We start from the raw sequence: 18256 nt of genomic DNA on the forward strand, positions 1-18256 counted from the left end.
AAAAAAGGCAAGAATGCTGTGGATTTGGTTTCCTAGCCGAACAGCCATTCCTTGTTTTTGTTCACCTCCACTCTAGAGCCTAAGAATATTAAATTCACTTTTTACCTGCTTGTTCCAGAGTAATCATGTGACAGCTCACCAGTAAAACACAATTGAAAGTCTGCTGAGGCCTTTGCTTTTCTAATAAAAGGCATAGATAGTCTTTGCTTTCCTGACAGAAAGAGTAGGTACTGCTTATTACCCCTTTCTTCCTGCCTTGAATGTGGCTGTGATGTCTATTTAGAATTATACTCTATTATTTTACAACTGTAAAAGAGAGATGAAGAGAACCTGAACCGAATCTGAGCTGCCATAGTAGAGCTGCCTTCCTCCAGACTTCTTGTTATAGGTGAAAAATAAACTATTTGTATGAGTCTCTTTCAATTGTTTCTTGCAACTGAAAACATGTCACAAGATTGTAAAAGCATTAGGGGGTGGGGATAGTGGTGGTGACGAGATGATATGGAGGACTTGCTCTACCTGCTTTAGAACAAACTTTAAAACCCAGGAAGCAACAAGTAAATGTAGTTGGTTTAAAACAATAATTGACTTGTGGCTGGCTTAGCCCCAGCCATTCTTCCATTCTATAAAGCACAAAATCCTTGGAGGGTTAGGGTGGACTGGGGAGATTGGGTATGGGTGGGAGAGAAAGAGTAGACCAGTGTGTATAGGGATCATATGGACTCACAGATGGAGTCCACTGGTCAAACTTGGCACTGAGTTGGGGTGGGTGAGCCAATTCCAACCAGGAACAGACATTCCAAGTGGGAGTTGGCCCTGGTGGGTAGCCTTACTTCCACCAGTCTCTTTGTGCTCCCTGACTTTGATTATTGGGCTAATTCGCTATGATAGACCAATTAATCAATATTCCCCTTGCTCCAGCCCCAGCCTTATACCTATTTAGTCACATCTCAACCCCAGTAGTTCTCCCAGTTCTACCTTAAGTCAAATCAGTGACTGCAAGTACATGGCTTAAGTCCTGGAACTGGGCATCACTGTGAAAGTTCTATAGATATTCAACAAAAGCACCTATGAATAACTCACCCTAATAATGTTTCAGGACTTCCATAAAGCTGTAAGAAGGCAGAGCTGCACTAGGGGCTTTCCAATGCCCATATGTCACAGGATCATGGGTGTAAGTGAGAATCTGGGTGCTGGGAGGAAATGTCTGCTTATTGTCATGGAGTGGGTTGGAAGGTATAGGCTTCTGAAATGACAACATCACGAGGACATGTAGTGGTTGCACTCAAACAACATTGCTGTCCAGCCTACGAATCCCTTATACCTCCCCAAAACCCAGTGCTGTTCTGAAACTGAGGGCTTTTGCCAAGGAAACACTACCACTTGTGTGCCATACTATACACTATATGGCTTTGAAGAAGTATGACAAGTCCTGTGACTGACAAGGGGTTCTTTGGTGTCGTCATGTTTATCTCCCTTTTTAATCCAATCTTGGCCTCACCCTCTTTCCCAGTATAAAGGTACAATTCCAAGTGGGACAGTTTGAATTTCCCCACTCCAATTAGAGAAATTGGAGGAAGTAAGATGTTCAACTGAAACCTGCTAGAAATGGAGTTCACTCAAAGAATGACCATCATAGAGTTTATGAAACAGTACTGAATCACTTAGTTGATAAAAAGCCTCTAAACCAGTGCCACTCAAGTTATGGTCTGTGGACCAGAATTGGTCCATGAGTGGGTTGTTATGTGTTCAAGCAAGTAACAGAAATTGAGAGTAAGTGTTGAGAAAATTTTCTATCATTTTATCATTGCTGTAACAGCCAAGCATTTGATTTTTTTATTGCTAATTTTTGATAACCACAACAAACTAGTACTGAGAATGCATGTATAAAACAACACAATATTCAGAGGTCAAGGTGTTCTCTTAGCAGGGCTGAGAGTTTCAATTTCTGATATTTGGAGCTTAGGTACTTGTTTTTGGATGGATCACTGGGTATGTGGCATAGTCCATGCTTTGACCTAAACAATGGCCAGTCGGCCCAGGTAGAAGTAGAGGAAGTGCTTGTCTTCACATGTCCCATAACTGTGGAAGGTCCTCCCCACATTGCAGTGCCAGGTGGGTTTTCCTTCTTGTCAGGCTCCTTCTTGATATGAGCTGCAATATTCTTCTCTGTGACATCTCTCCAGTGCCCAAGTAGCATAATATTTCACCAAGTCCTATCACATCTCATCCAACATGTCTGTATTTTTTATTGCAGCCTTTCGGTTACACGTGATTACTGAGGAGCATGGTTGGTTGACTGCAACAACTTAGGCTTGGCTGGAGCTGCCTGGAGCATCTCCAGACTCAACCTTAATGATCTCCAACACATCAACATAAGCCTCTACCAGGGACTTGGATTTCCCCACTTAAGTCATCTCCAGTGATTTCCTGATGCTCTTAGAATAAACTCCACATGACCTACCATGATTCATGAGACTCCTGATGGTCTGGACCCAGGCTTTCTTGCCAACCTGGACCCATGCCAGTGCCCCTCTGTCTCACTCTGCTTCCTGTCAGTCAGTCAGCCCTGGCAATAACCACACATAACCTGGAATGCTCTTCCTTGCTTCCTTCTCATTGCCCAGATGATTCCTACTCATCCTTTAAGCTTCCTCTTTTTTTTCCCCTAACTTTTTTTCTTTAAAGAAAACCAACAATAAACTTATAACCACCAACAATGGATATCTTAGTTACCTTAACCATAGGCATATTTAAATAAAGTATCCATAATAATAGTAAAGCCTGTGTTTGCATAGTAAGTTTTATAAGCCAATTTAAAATTAAGGTAACAGTAAAAAATCTACATATTCAGATAGTAAAGTTCTTAAATTCTAAGTATTAAAAACACTAACTTAGATACCATTTGATCAGCTGTCAAAATTGTGAATGTTTCTTAAAATATCAAGTAGAAAGTTCTTACAAATACCTGCATTGCTATAGTAACGACCTATGTTACTAAATATTTTCCAGGTTTCAGGAACGATATGAATATACAAATATTTTTACAATTAATTTGAGCTTCCTCTTAAATGACACTTCCATCGAGCATCCTGCCTTGGCCATTCCCCACCCCCAATATCAATATCTCTTTATTTTTACCTTTACTCTTTTTTTATTCATAGCACATAAATACATGGTAATTATGTATTTCCTTGTGAATATTTGCTTGACAGCTTCATTCCCTATGAGATCATAAGCTCCTCTGGGCAGAGACTTGACCTATTTTTTTCCTTTTTTTTTTAAAAAACACAGTGCCCAACACATAGGGGCTCAATCAATATTTGTTGAGTAAATGAATAAGCAAGTTATTCTTCATCCTGGGCATCTTCCAGAGTATACATTTCGTACCACATGGTCATGTGAAATGCAAGGGAGGAGGAGGAGTCACTGCATTGTAACAAATTTGAGATTTATTGAGCAACAGAATTGTATTATCTATTACTGAATAACAATCACCCCAAAACTTAGCAACTTAATGCCATAAGCACTTATAAGCTCACACTGTTGTTGTGGGTCACATATTTGGAAGCAGTAAGTTGGGTGATTCTGGTTCAGTGTCTCTCACGAGGCTGCAGACAAGATGTGGCCAGGGCTGCATTGTCTGAAGACTTGACTGGGGCTGGAGAATCCAGTTCTGAGTTGGCTGGCCCATGAAATTGCCTCGCAAGTTGGTGCTGGTTGTTGCCTAGTAACCTCAGTCTATCCCTACATGAACTTCTCCATAGAGCTGTCTCATGACATGGCAGGTAAATTACTCCACAGTGGGGGATCCAAGAGCACAGGCCAAAAGTCACATTGTCTTTTGTGACCTAGCTTTGGAAGTCATTCTACATCTTTATTGCAGCACCCTATTTGTTACACATTCTGCTCTGTGTTGAAGGAGAGGGCCATGAGAGGTGGGAACACCAGGAGGTGTGACTCATGGCCATCCTAGAGGCTGGCTACCAAGTTCTGAAGTGTAGGGTCCTCCAGTTTGTAAGTGTGAATTTAGAGAAAGGAACACACTCTGGGGTAATTAGGATTGGTTTGATGGAAAAAGTTGACTGGCTCTAGATCCTGAAGAATGATGAGCAACTGGAGAGTCGTCTGCGAATGGAGGGAAGGCAGTGCAGGTGTGAGCTCAGCATGAGCCAGGATTGGGCATCATGAATGTGCTCATCAGAGGAGAGAGAGGTCTGGCTGGAGCAGAGAGTACACGTAGTGAATAGACATCAAGATAGTGTATTGAGGTAACACAAAATTAGGTGGAATTCAGAAGCCAAGCAGTGGCATTTAGTTTTGATGAGTCATTAATAGGGAACCATTGTGAGTGCTTGTGCTGCTTGACTATGATGAAAGCCATGTTTTAGGAAACATAATCTAGAGACAGCATTTAGGACAAGTTGGCCTGGGAGAGACTGAAGACAGGTTGATGAGCCGCAGCAGGTAAGAACTTCCTGGGGTGACTTTGAGGAATGAGTGAGGCTCAGCATAGTGCGCTGCAGGCCAGGCCATAGGATAGGCCCCTCCCCCATCTCAAAGTACCTGAAGCCGTTCTGGAGGACAGAAGTCTGAAATCAAGGTATTAGCAGGGTTGGTTCCTTCCAGAAGTTCTGAGGAAGAACCTGTTTCATGCCTTTCTCTGAGCCTCTGGTGGCCCCAGCCAACCCTGGCATTCTTTGGCTTGTAGATGCATCACCTTAACCTCTACCTCTGTCTTCATGTGGCTTTCCCTGGCTGTCTCTCTGTTTTCTCCTTTTCTGTCTCTTAAAGAGACTACTGGGTTTTGGATTTAAAGCTCACCCTAATCCAGGGCGATCTCCTCTTGAGATTTTTACCTTAATTACAACTGCAAGGACTCTTACTCCCAATCAGGTCATAATCAACACTTCCAGGTAGACATATCTTTTAGAGGAGCCACTATTCAACCTGCAGTAGACCCTATTGCATCACCTGGGCTCCTCCTGTCTCCCAGAACCCGTAAAGCAAGTTTCTAATGTTCCTGCTGGACAACTTCTTTCAAGGCACCTTCTAGGACTTCCAGTGGCAACCGATCCACTCCTTTCCCAGTTCATACACCGAGTTGTCTGGTCAACAACTCAAGAATGTGTGAACAATGTCCTCTAGCAGCTGCTTTCTTGAGATAAACTTCCCTTATATCAATTTCCACCCTCTGGCAGCTACACTCATGTGATAAACTCCCCCAAGCATTTGATTTTGTATTTGACAAAAGCATCACTCCTGCAGTGGCTTAAAAGTTAAAAATTAGTCCTCCATAACTAGTTTGAAAGGGACTACTTCCACCCATATGAAGAGGATAAAAGGAGGTGGCCAGAAATTTGGCTATAAGGTAAACTGATTATGAGGAGCTCTGTGGTTGACTCAGCCTGGACCTTCTGGTTGCTTGGTTTAAAGTAGATCTTATGTTAGAGGCCTTGAATTCCCAGACCCCCCTTGGAGTTTTGTGGAGGGATAAGGATAGTGGAGTGAGGCACAAGATTGGGGCATCTCATATATATATAACTTATTTATCTAGGTCCCTACTCAATATCTCCACTAGGAAGACTAAAAGATACTGCAAACTCAACATGCCCCAAACTGATCTGGTCTTTCCCCCATAACCATACTTACATTTCCCACAATAGTATCTTACCTTTTACTCAGAAGAAGAATCTTAACATTGACATTTCTGTTTCTATCACATTACATTTTCAATGAGGCCTATCCTGATGCTTTTTTGTGACTGTAGCCTGCTTTACCTCACATTCCTGCCTTTTGGAACCTCCTTACCCTGCTCTACTTTTTTTTTTTTTTTTTTTTTTTTTTTTTGCCATAGAACTTATAACTTTCTACTGTGCCATTTTAGTTTACTCATATATGTATTGCTTACTTTCTGTCTTCCCCCATCAGAATGTAAGCCTCGCAGTGTTAGAGATCTGTTTATTGATATATCCAAAGCCAAGCACTACAAAAAAAAAAATGAGAAATGAATGAATGAGTCTCTCTACAAGAGTTCTTAGTAATTTCCTTGAAGAATCCCTTGGAACCTTTCTGCGGTCTTTGTGGAAGGAAAGCAGAGGGAGAGAAGGAGGAATGAAAGAGCTATCATTGAGACTTAAGGTTGGATCATCCAGTAAAAACTATAAGAACTTCTTGTTCTCTGACATCACCTCCTAGTCTCCCTGTCTTTCATTCTTTCGGGATGGGCTAGAAACACAATGCGTGACAAATAAAGATCAGAATTTACCCACCGACAAGCTTCTGGACTTCAAGTAGGTAAAGTAGGAGGGGTACATGGGTGGCTAGATCTAATTTTCCACTTTGAAAATAGCCATTTGGGCAGGCAGTTACTGATGTTCTCTGTCAGGACAGGGGGATTGCTTTTTGTAACTGGATGAACAGAAGCAGCATCCAAATTCTGCCCTTTCATCTCATAAACAGAAAGTTTAAGAAAGGTAAAAAGGGGTGCATGGGTGGTTCAGTGGTAGAATACTCACCTTTCATAGGGGAGACCTGGGTTTGATTCCTAGACCATGAACCACCCCCCCACCCCCCCGCCAAAAAAAGGAAAAAAGAATTGATGAAAAGTTTTAGCAAATAGAAAACAAAGAATAAGATGGCAAAATAATATGTCAGTAATCATAACTGCATTTATATTAATGTCATATTAAACTAACCAGTGTTTTTTTTTTTGGTTGGGGGGAGGTGCATGGCCCGGTAATTGAACGCGGGCCTCCTGCATGGAATGGGGCCATTCTAACCTCTAAACTACCCATAAATTAACCAGTTTTTTAAAGACAAAGACTTTAGATAAAGAAAATCTATGCACCACAAGCACTGCACTTGGGGGCTAGGGGATACATGGAGGGTGTGGAGTGGCTCCATGTGGTTAGCACAGCCAAGGACCCTCCTGTACCTTGGAGGGCAGACACTCATTTCAGAGCTTTCACCTTCAGGACAAAAAGTAACACTGGCGCCATCTCCTCTTTCCATCTTCCATGGTGGATGAGGTCACCTCTGCAGATCAAGATCGGGCTAGAGGCCAGCCAAGTGGAGACTTTTCAAAAGACTCCTAAGACATATTACCATTGTTGGATGTTTGGTACATTTAGGAAAGCTCATTGCATGGGAGATGCCCTAATCAGGCCCAGGAGGCTACCTAACCCAGGCTTTCCTTAATGCTGCATGTTCTCTTCTCCATTTCAAGATATTTTTGACTACTGATGAATGCAAACTGACAACTCTCAAAGCCATGACAGAGGGAAAATTGATGCTGCTTGAAGCCTAAAGGACTTCCCTTAACAAAACAAAGACCTTGATTGTTTGAAATTCTGAAGAGGTTGCTATGGAGGAGACTTTTTTTGTTCTTATCCTACCAAATATTACTTTTTAGGTTTGATTTTTTTCTCTAGTCACCGTCTTGTTTTAAGAATTCATCAAAAGCCCAAATTTGTAAGCATGGGACATTTGGAGCTTATCTGAGAGGATCCTAGTAGAGAAATGAATTGTACAAAAGTTTCACAGGATGATAGGGGTGAAATTGAAAAGGTAAAGCTTGAAAGGCTAACAGTGAAATTTAAAAAGCGCCCTTGATAGACAACCCACCACTATATAAACATGACCAATGACTGTGCTTCTTTCACCAGGAGGCACAGATATATTGTAGAATCCCTTAGGAAAGAGGAGATAGAGTTTCCAATTGCATACTGTATAGTGGTTCATCACAAAATTGAAATGTTTGACAGGCTGCTGAGGGCAATCTATGTGTCTCAAAATTTCCATTGCATTTGTGTGGACAAAAATCAGACGATTCCTTTTTAGCTGCATTACATCCTATTTGGGTAAAGTCCTTGTGGCCAGTCAGTTGGAGAGCGTGGTTTATGTGTGGTGGAGTTGGGTTCAGGTAGAACTCAACTGCATTAAGGGCCTCTACAGCCCAAGTGCAGACTGGAAGTACTTGATCAATATTCGTGGTATGGATTTTCCTATTAAAACCAACCTGGAAATTTGTTGTTAATGGGTGAAAAACCTAGAAACTGAGAAGACACCATCCAGTAAAGATCAGTGGGAAAAAACGTTATGAGGTTATTAATGGGAAGCTCACCAACACAGGGACTGAAAAGGCATGTCCTCCTCTTGAAACACCCATTTTTCCTGGCAGTGCCTATTTTGTAGTCACAAGGGAGTATGTGGGGTACATGCTAGAGAATGAAAAAAACCAAAGCTTATAGATTGGGCAAAAGATGCATATGGCCTGGATGAATATCTCTGGGCCACTATTCAAAGGATTCCAGAAGTCCCACGTATTCTCTCCTTGAGCCCAAAACACAGCAAGTCTGGCATGCATGCAGTGGCTAGGTTTGTCAAGTGGAACTTCTTTGAAGGCCACATTTTCAAGAACACCCCTACCCATCCTGCAGCAGAATCCACCTGAATTCCATGTGTTTTCAGGACTTGAACTGGACGCTGCATGATCACCACTTCTCTGCCAGTAAGTTTGACACAGATGTCGACATCTTTGCATAAAGCCAGATGTGGACCATTGTAGGACATTTTGTAAGAGAATGCACAAAACAAACTACATCTGAATCTTCTGCCTTGTTAATAACCACCCGAAAAACTGTATGGGCAGCTCTTGAAGTCAGGGACATAGCTAGGTGTCTATATCAGAGAAGCTCCATGTTTTCTGCAATCTGTTAGAAAGTTTATAGCATTAAATATCGACCTAGAGTTAAAGTGAGGGTGAAGGGAAGTTGAAGTACGAGGAAGGACAGGGGAGGTAGCAAGGCAGTGTGGGGAAGGTTGGCCAAGGTGGCTGGGGGAGACTTTCAATGCGAACACCTCTCAAAAAAGCTCAGGGACTTAACAAAAGGAAAGGATGTGGCCTGTGCCAAAATTATTTGAATGCTTTAAATCTGATAATTTTCCAGATTTGAATAAAGTTATAGCAACAACCAGTCATAAGAATATAATTTATCATGTATGCTATAATGGAAATAGAAATTAGATTTTAGTTTAAATGATCCTTGTAAATTACTTTCTGCTGAAATGTTGTGCTTTGAGTATAACTTTGTCATCCCAGCGACCTTAAAAAATGTGCTTGATTTAATGTTTAAAAAAAGAATCTAACTATGTACTTTTTAAGAGACTCTCCTAAGAAATTTATATAAATAGGCTGAAAGTTAGTTATCTAAGATCCTACACTGGACAAGCAGAGAACGCACATTTCTTCCAGGCATTCATGGAAGATTTACAATACTGAAGATTAAGAGAGATCGTATTATGAATAGTTGGTAGGTTTAAGTGAATTTTTGTTTCTTCTCTGTACATTTATTTAAATGACACAAATAATTTGTTTAAACCATCTTTTATCATTTGAAGATATTTAATGTTGAAAATGTACTAGATTATTGAGTGATTAGATTTTAAAATGCAGATTTTGAACCAGGTAATTTTGTGTCTTTAAGAAGGAGTTTAACTCAAGGTGCCATAGGTGATATTTGAAAGATCAGGACTGGACTATCTGAGCCAGGATATATGTCTGGAATCAGAAAGGATTTAAGCATGGTTTGAAAGTTTCTGGAGGGTGGGCCACAGTGGCTCAGTGGCAAAGTTCTCACCTGCCATGCTGGAGACCCAGGTTCGGTTCTGGTGGGTGCCTGCCCACGTTACTTTTAACGTGCCTGCCCACGTTAAAAAAAAAAATGCCAGAAAAGTTAAATACATATGTTCATACACTTATACATTTATTCATACATACATAAATGTGATTCTTTAAAAGTAAATATAGGTTGCTATGCAAAGGGAAAGGGCAAAGAGGGACATTCTGGGCCATTTCTCTGGCCCAGAATATCATATATATATCCTATATTACTCTTTTTATTTAACTTTGTTTTGAAATTGGTTTTAAAATCTTAATACAGTGCTTCAGGAAGATGTCTGAATAGGGTAGATTGAGTTCAGCTCTGCTCCAAGGAAAAGTTAGAGAACGGACAGGAGAGTGAAAGAGTGCAACTGACCTGGAAGAGCCTTCTGCACCACATAGGGTGGCCCTAGTTCCAAAAGCTGAGGAACTAAGAGGTAAAAAACTGGAGCCTAACGCGGAGCTGACAGAAGTGCATGGATGTGGACATGGGGACTAGGAAATAAACTAAGCCACACCTGAACCCCATCACCTGTCCCCACCCCCCATGCTCCAAGTGCCCCTTCCCTACCAACCCCCAGCACTTGTACCTGCTCCACACCCCCAGCCCAACCCACCTTCCCTTTACCCCTCCCAAGCACTACCTCCCCGCCCTGCTCCCTGCAAGCAGTCACCAGCGCATAAAGGCTGTGGGTGCAAACCTCGATACCCAGGTTATACCTGCCCCCCCACATAGTGTCATACAGCCTCACCTTGCCCCTCCTTGAGCTCTGCACATCAGTTTATGGTACTCCTAGATGCGCGCACATGCACAGCCCTCAGTCACACTTCCCAGCTCTGGGAACATCAGTTTACGGCACTCCTACACCAGCACATGTGCATGGTCCTCAGTCATGCTTACCAGTTCTGAGAAAGCACTGACTTGTACAGCTGGGTCACACACCCCCCCAGCCCATGAAGGCATAATGCCAACCCACTGCCATAGTTCTGCGCATTTGCACAAAGGGCCCTGCACTGTAGACCAGTGCACACCAGGGTTACGCCCCCCAGACCTGTGAATCTGCACAACTACATCCTCCATGGCTACTGGGCACCCACATTCACAAGCATCAGCATAACATTCTCAACCTGCACCTATGCCTGCACTGAAACGCATCACCGCACTGTTGTGCTCCACCCTGTACTCTGTATTCTGCTACACATCCACCCTACAAACACAAGGCTTTAGACTAGTGAAGGAAATTAAATCCCAAAGTAAATCAGTCAAGATATTTACATGTGACGAGAACAACAGATCACTAAGCATATCACAATGCAGACAAATATAGCCCAGCCTAACAACCAAATTAAAACACCAGAAGAGACACAGATGTTGGAACAACTAATCAAAAATGTTCATATAACTCTACTTAATAAAATAAGTGTGATGGCTAATGACATAAGAGCAATCAAGAAGATAGCAGAACAGCATAAAGAGGAATTTGAAAGAACAAATAGAAAAATAGCAGATATCACTGAGATTAAAGACTCTGTTAACCAAAGAAAAAACATACTAGAGACACACAACAGCAAATTTTAAGAGACAGAAGAAAGAATACACAATATAGAGGACAGGATAACTGATTTCGAACACTCAAAACAGCAAATAGCAAAAAAAAAAAAAAAAAAAAAATTCCCTAAATTGCACCTCTGGGAAATGGTAGACAAAACAAAGCACCCAAATAAAAGAATCATCGGTGTCCCAGAAGGAGAAGGGAGGAGTAAAGGGTCAGGAAGTGTAGTTGAGGATATAATGGAGGAAAACTTCCCAACCCTTATAAAGGACATAAATATACAAGTCAAAGAAGCCCAATGAACTCCAAACAGAATAAATCCAAATAGACCGTCCCCAAGACACATACTAATCAGTCAGTCAAATGTCGAAGAGAAGCAGAAGACTGAGTTCAGACTACTCAACTGGTACCATGGTGGCGAGAAGGCAGTGGTATATATTTAAGATCCTGAAAGAGAAAGATTTCCAGCCAAGAATTCTGTACTCAGCCAAATTGTCCTTTGAAACTGAGGGAGACAATCTTGGAGTTTGTTCATATGAAACTTAACCCCACAAAGGAAAGGCTAAGCCTACTTAAAATTAGGCCTGAGAGTCAACCCCAAGAGAACCTCTTTTGTTGCTTAGATGTGGCCTCTCTCTCTCTCAGCCAATATGACAAGCAAACTCAACACCTTTCCTCTCTCTATGTGGGACATGACTCCCAGGGGTGTAGACCTTCCTGGTAGCACGGGACAGAAATCCTTGAATGAGCAGGGAGTAGCATCAAGGGCTTGAGAAAACCTTCTCAACCAAAAGGGGGAGGAGTGAAATGAGACAAAATAAAGTGGCAATGGCTGAGAGATTCTAAACAGAGTTGAGAGGTTATCCTGGAGGATATTCTTATGCATTAAGTAGATATCACCTGTTGTTCAAGATGAAGTGGAGAGGCTGGAGGGAACTGCCTGAAAATGTAGAGCTGTGTTCCAGTAGCCATGTTTCTTGAAGATGATTGTATAATGATATAGCTTTTGCAATGTGACTGTGTGATTGTGAAAAAAAAAAAAAACTGAGGGAGAGAGTGTGGTGTGATGGTGGCTCAGTGGCAGAATTCTCACCTTCTATGTCAGAGACCTGGGCTCAATTCCCTGTGCCTGCCCATGCAAAAAAGAAAGAAAGAAAACTGAGGGAGAGATTGAAATTTTCACAGACAAACAAATCCTGAAAGAATTTGTCAACAAGAAACTGATCCTACAAGATATACTAAAGAGAGTTCTGCCAGTTGAAAAAAAAAGACAGGAGAGGAAAGTCTAGAGGAGGGCCCAGATTGAAGAGTACCAGTAAGGGTACTTACTTAAAGGATAAAAAGAGAAAGAGGGAAATGAATATATAGATTTGACAAATAAAAAAGATAAGATGGTGGATTCAAGAAATGCCTTTTCAGAAATAACTTTGAGTGTTAATGGATTAAATTTACCAATTAAAAGATACAGACTGGCAGAATGGATTAAGAAATATAATCCAGCTATATGATGCCTATAAGAGACTCATCTTAGACATAAGGATACAAATAGATTGAAAGAGAAAGGATGGAAAAAGATTTTTCAGGCAAGTTGTAACCAAAAGAAGTAGCTATACTGACATCAGAGAAAATAGACTTTAAATGTAAAGACATCATAAGAGACACAGAAGGACACTATATATTAATTAAAGGGACAACTCACCAAGATGATATAACAATCATAAATGTATATTCTCCCAATGAAGGAGCTCCAAAGCACATGAGACTGACATTGGCAAAACTGAAGGGAGTGATAGATATTTCAAAAATAATAGTAAGAGACTTCAATACACCACTCTCCTCTATAGATAGAAAACCAAACAGATCAACAAGGAAACAGAGAAGTTAAACAATTTGATAAATGAATTAGACCTAACAGACATATATAGGTCACTGCACCCCAAAACACAAGGGTATATATTCTTCTCTAGTGCTCATGGAACATTCTCCAGGATAGATCATATGCTGAGACACAAAACAGGTCTTTATAAATTTAAAAACACTGAAGTCATTCAAAGCACTTTCTCTGGTCACAATGGAATGAAACTGTATCTCAATAACCACCTAAGGATGAGAACATTCACAAATATATGGAGATTAAATAACATACTGTTAAACAACCAGTGAGTCAAAGAAGAAATTGCTTAGAAATCAGTAGCTATCTGAAGATGAATGAAACTGAGAATACAACTTATCAGAGCTGATGGGATGTGGCAAAGGCTGTACTGAGAGGGAAATTTATTGCCCTAAATGCCTATATTAAAAAACAAGAAAGAGCAAAAATCATAGACTTAACTGCTCACCTGGAGGAACTTGAGAAAGAACAGCAAACTAACCCCAAAGCAAATAGAAGAACAGAAATAACAAAGATTAAAGCAGAGTTAAATCAATAGGAGAACAAAAGAACAATAGAAAGGTCAAGAAAACCAAAAATTGGTTCTTTGAGAAAATCAATAAAATTGATGGCTACTATCAAGAATGGTGAAGAAGAAAAGAGAGAGGATGCAAATAAACAAAATCAGAAATGAGAAGGGATGTATTACCACAGACCCTAAAGAAATAAAAGAAATCATAAGAAGATACTATGAACAATAATATGCCAACAAGCTTGACAACTTAGATGAAATGGACATATTCCTAGAAACACACAAACAAGCTACACTGACTCAGGAAGAAATAGAAGATCTCAACAAACCAATCACAAGTAAAGACATTCAATCAGTCATCAAAAATCTTCCTACAAAGAAAAACCCAGGGTCAGATGGCTTCACAGGGGAATTTTATCAAACATTTCAGAAAGAACTAACACCAATCCTGCTCAAATTTTCTAAAAAATTGAGGAAAAAGGAACTCTACCTAACTCATTTTATGAAGCTAATATCAGTTTAATACCAAAAACTGGGTAAAGATGCTATAAGAAAGGAAAACTACAGGCCAATTTCCCTGTTGAACATAGATGCAAAAATTCTCAACAAAATATTAGCAAATCGAATCCAACAACACATTAAAAGAATTATACACCATGACCAAGTGGGGTTTATATCAGGAATGTAAGGATGGTTCAACACAAGAAAATCAATTAATGTAATATAGCACATTAAAAAAAATCACATGATCATCTCAATTGACACTGAAAAAGACCCCCAAATCTATTCAACAGAATTCAACACTCTTTTCTGATAAAAAACACTCCAAATGATAGGAATCAAAGGTAACTACCTCAATATGATAACGGGAATGTATGAAAAACCGATAGCCAGCATTGTACTCAATGGAGAAAGACTAAAACCTTCCCCCCCTAAGATCAGGAAGGAGAAAAGGATGCCCAGTATCACCACTATTATTCAATATTGTGCTACAAGTTCTAGCTAGAGCAATCAGGCAGGACAAAGAAATAAAAGGCATCCATACTGGCAAGTAAGAATTAAAACTTTCATTATTTGCAGATGACATGATACTGTACTTGGAAGATCATGATAAATCTACATCAAAGTTACTTGAGCTAATAAACAAATTCGGCAAGGTGGCAGGATATAAAATTAATGTGTAAAAATCAGTAATGTTTCTATATACAAGCAATAACCTAACTGAGGAGTCAGTTAAGGAAAAATTTCCATTCAAAATAGCAACTAAAAAAATCAAGCACTTAGGAATGAACTTAACTAGGGATGTAAAGGACTTGTACACAGAAAACTATATAACATTGCTAAAAGAAATCAAAGAAGATCTAAATAGGTGGAAAGACATTCCTTGCTCATGGATAGAAAGGCTAAATATAGTTAAGATGTCAATGCTACCCAAATTAATTTACATATTCAACACAGTACCAATCAAATTTCCAACAACTTACTTTGAAGACTTGGAAAAGCTAGTTGCCAAATTCATCTGGAGGGAAAAGAGACCCTGAATAGCTAAAACCATCCTAAAAAAGAACAAAGTGGGATGATTAACACTGCTTGATTTTAAAACCTATTATAAAGCTACAGTGGTCAAAAGAGCATGGTACTGGAGGGGGCCAAGATGATGGCTTAGTAAGGTACATGCGTCTTAGTTCCTCCTCCAGAGCAACTACTAGGTGACCAGAAACAGTGCAGAACAGCTCCTGGGGCCACGGCAGGGACCAGACACACAGCGTACCCCAGTCTGGACTGGCTGGACCGGCTGCGAGACTCCGCTGCAGTGAGCTCCCTGAGCGGCGCACGCTACCCCGGGCCACGGTGGCTGGCGGCCAGCGCCACTCCCTCCCTCCTTCCCGGACCGGCTGAGAGTCTCGGAGAGGCAAGTTTCCCAAGCCGCGGCGGCTGGCGGCCAGCACCCCTCTCTTGCGGGCGGCTTCCCAGACTGGCTACAAGTCTTGGATCAGCGAGTTCCCCAAGCTGCACTGGCCGGCAGCTGGTGCCCCTCCCTCACAGGCGGCTGCCCAGAGGGAGAGGAGGGAGTCTCTGACAGCAGCAGGGACTGGGTCCAACCAAACACCAATAGTGGCATTAATGAAGGAGCCACAACATCTTTTGCTGGTGGGACTCGCAGACAGACAAGCGCCACATACTGGGCAGGATAAAAAAAACAAAGCCCAGAGACTTCACAGGAAAGTCTTTCAACCTGCTGGGTCTCACACTCAGGGAAATCTGATTAAATGTCCAGACGCCAGCAAAAATAACAAATCACACCAGGAAAATTGAAGATATGGCCCAGTCAAAGGAACAAACCAATAGCTCAAATGAGATACAGGAGCTGAGACAACTAATTCTGAATATATGAACAGAAATGGAAAAACTCTTCAAAAACCAAATCAATAAATTGAGGGAGGACATGAAGAAGGCAAGGGATGAACAAAAAGAAGAAATGGAAAGTCTGAAAAAACAAATCACAGAACTTATGGGAATGAAAGATACAGCAGAAGAGATGAAAAAAACAATCGAAACCTACAATGGTAGATTTCAAGAGACAGAGGTTAGAATTAGTGAACTGGAGGATGGAACATCTGAAATCCAAAAAGTAACAGAAACTATCGGGAAAAGAATGGAAAAATTTGAACAGGGTATCAGGGAACTCAAGGACAATATGAACCGCACAAATATACGTGTTGTGGGTGTCCCAGAAGGAGAAGAGAAGGGAAAAGGAGGAGAAAAACTAATGGAAGAAATTATCACTGAAAATTTCCCAACTCTTATGAAAGACCTAAAATTACAGATCCAAGAAGTGCAGCGCACCCCAAAGAGATTAGATCCAATAGGCATTCTCCAAGACACTTACTAGTTAGAATGTCAGAGGTCAAAGAGAAAGAGAGGATCTTGAAAGCAGCAAGAGGAAAACAATCCATCACATACAAGGGAAACCCAATAAGACTATGTGTAGATTTCTCAGCAGAAACCATGAGGCAAGAAGACAGTGGGATGATATATTTAAATTACTAAAAGAGAAAAACTGCCAACCAAGAATTCTATATCCAGCAAAATTGTCCTTCAAAAATGAGGGAGAAATTAAAACATTTTCAGACAAAAAGTTACTGAGAGAATTTGTGACCAAGAGACCAGCTCTGCAAGAAATACTAAAGGGAGCACTAGAGTCAGATACGAAAAGACAGAAGAGAGAGGTGTGGAGAAGAGTGTAGAAAGAAGGAAAATTAGATATGATATATATAATACAAAAGGCAAAATGGTAGAGGAAAGTATTACCCAAACAGTAATAACACTAAATGTTAATGGACTGAATTCCCGAATCAAAAGACATAGACTGGCAGAATGGATTAAAAAACAGGATCCATCTATATGCTGTCTACAGGAAACACATCTTAGACCCAAAGATAAACATAGGTTGAAAGTGAAAGGTTGGGAAAAGATATTTCATGCAAATAACAAACAGAAAAGAGCAGGAGTAGCTATACTAATATCCAACAACTTAGACTTCAAATGTAAAACAGTTAAAAGAGACAAAGAAGGATACTATCTACTAATAAAAGGAACTACTAAACAAGAAGACATAACAATCATAAATATTTACGCACCAAATCAGAATGTCCCAAAATACGTGAGGAATACACTATAAATACTGAAAAGGGAAATAGACACATCTACCATAATAGTTGGAGACTTCAATTCCCCACTCTCATCAATGGACAGAACATCTAGACAGAAGATCAATAAAGAAACAGAGAATTTGAATATTACAATAAATGAGCTAGACTTAACAAACATTTATAGGACATTACACCCCACAAAAGCAGGATACACCTTTTTCCCAAGTGCTCATGTATCATTCTCTAAGATAGACCATATGCTGGGTCACAAAGCAAGTCTCAACAAATTTAAAAAGATTGAAATCATACACAACACTTTCTCAGATCATAAAGGAATGAAGTTGGAAATCAATAATAGGCAGAGTGCCAGGAAATTCACAAATATGTGGAGGCTCAACAACACACTCTTAAACAACCAGTGGGTCAAGGAAGAAATTACAAGAGAAATTAGTAAATATCTCGCGGCGAATGAAAATGAAAACACAACATATCAAAACCTATGGGACGCAGCAAAGGCAATGCTAAGAGGGAAATTTATTGCCCTAAATGCCTATATCAAAAAAGAAAAAAGGGCAAAAATTTGGGAATTAACTGTCCACTTTGAAGAACTGGAGAGAGAACAGCAAACTAACCCCAAAGCAAGCAAAAGGAAAGAAATAACAAAGATTAGAGCAGAAATAAATGAAATTGAGAACATGAAAACAATAGAGAAAATCAATAAGACCAGAAGTTGGTTCTATGAGAAAATCAACAAGATTGATGGGCCCTTAGCAAGATTGACAAAAAGAAGAAGAGAGAGGACGCATATAAGTAAGATCAGAAATGGAAGAGGAGACATAACCACTGACTTCACAGAAATAAAGGAGGTAATAACAGGATACTATGAACAACTTTATGCTAATAAATACAACAATGTAGATGAAATGGACAAGTTCCTAGAAAGGCATGAACAACCAACTTTGACTCAAGAAGAAATAGATGACC

At 40.4% G+C, this 18256-nt stretch overlaps 1 pseudogene; it reads left to right on the forward strand.

Moving 5' to 3' along the window:
• The first annotated feature begins 7343 nt into the window (after positions 1-7343).
• On the forward strand, positions 7344-8547 carry LOC143690687 (beta-1,3-galactosyl-O-glycosyl-glycoprotein beta-1,6-N-acetylglucosaminyltransferase-like; annotated as a pseudogene).
• The last annotated feature ends 9709 nt before the right edge of the window (positions 8548-18256 follow it).

Source organism: Tamandua tetradactyla, chromosome 7 (assembly GCF_023851605.1).
Source record: "Tamandua tetradactyla isolate mTamTet1 chromosome 7, mTamTet1.pri, whole genome shotgun sequence".
In the NCBI taxonomy this organism is placed as follows: Eukaryota; Metazoa; Chordata; class Mammalia; order Pilosa; family Myrmecophagidae; genus Tamandua; species Tamandua tetradactyla.